The sequence below is a fragment of the Phalaenopsis equestris genome, unplaced genomic scaffold (genome assembly GCF_001263595.1).
Source record: "Phalaenopsis equestris unplaced genomic scaffold, ASM126359v1 Scaffold181610, whole genome shotgun sequence".
Lineage (NCBI taxonomy): Eukaryota > Viridiplantae > Streptophyta > Magnoliopsida > Asparagales > Orchidaceae > Phalaenopsis > Phalaenopsis equestris.
The window spans coordinates 1-522 of NW_018201559.1; the positions used below are offsets into that span (position 1 = coordinate 1).

Below are 522 nucleotides of genomic sequence, written 5' to 3' on the forward strand. Positions count from 1 at the left end.
TTATAAATGAAATGCTAATTAATTCTATGTAATGGGTCACAGGCAATGAAAATTTTCAGCAACCCTTTGTTAATCTCAAGGTATGTCCTTCAGCTAGTTATCGCTACAGAATAAATTTTCAGCTCGTGTTTTTATTTACTTCTTTAAAAATAGCATTTTTTTCACAATAAATAAGCTATGCCAAGCTCAGAAAATAGAACAATTCAATTTTAGTAACCTAAACTTTTCACAATATAAATACTATAAATCTTTTAAATTTTGTAACTTCTCCCCCAAATCTGTTCGAGGCTTTCTATGCGACTATGGTTTGATGACTTGTAATGTCTTCAGGGTTATTTAGTTGGCAACCCAGTTACAGATGACAGGATTGACATCAGTTCTCAACCTCCTCATGCTTATGGATTGGGAATAATTTCGGATGAACTACTAAAGGTTCATATTTTCTTTTCCTTGATTGCAAACATTATTTATTGTATTGTATTGTATGTGAACTTCGATGCATTGCCAATAACAAATGAAAAA

At 31.4% G+C, this 522-nt stretch overlaps 1 long non-coding RNA gene across 1 annotated transcript; it reads left to right on the forward strand.

Moving 5' to 3' along the window:
* The first annotated feature begins 35 nt into the window (after positions 1-35).
* Positions 36-433, forward strand: LOC110034286. The gene is made up of 2 exons (XR_002295039.1): positions 36-80; positions 331-433. It is a non-coding gene; the product is annotated as an uncharacterized LOC110034286 (long non-coding RNA).
* The last annotated feature ends 89 nt before the right edge of the window (positions 434-522 follow it).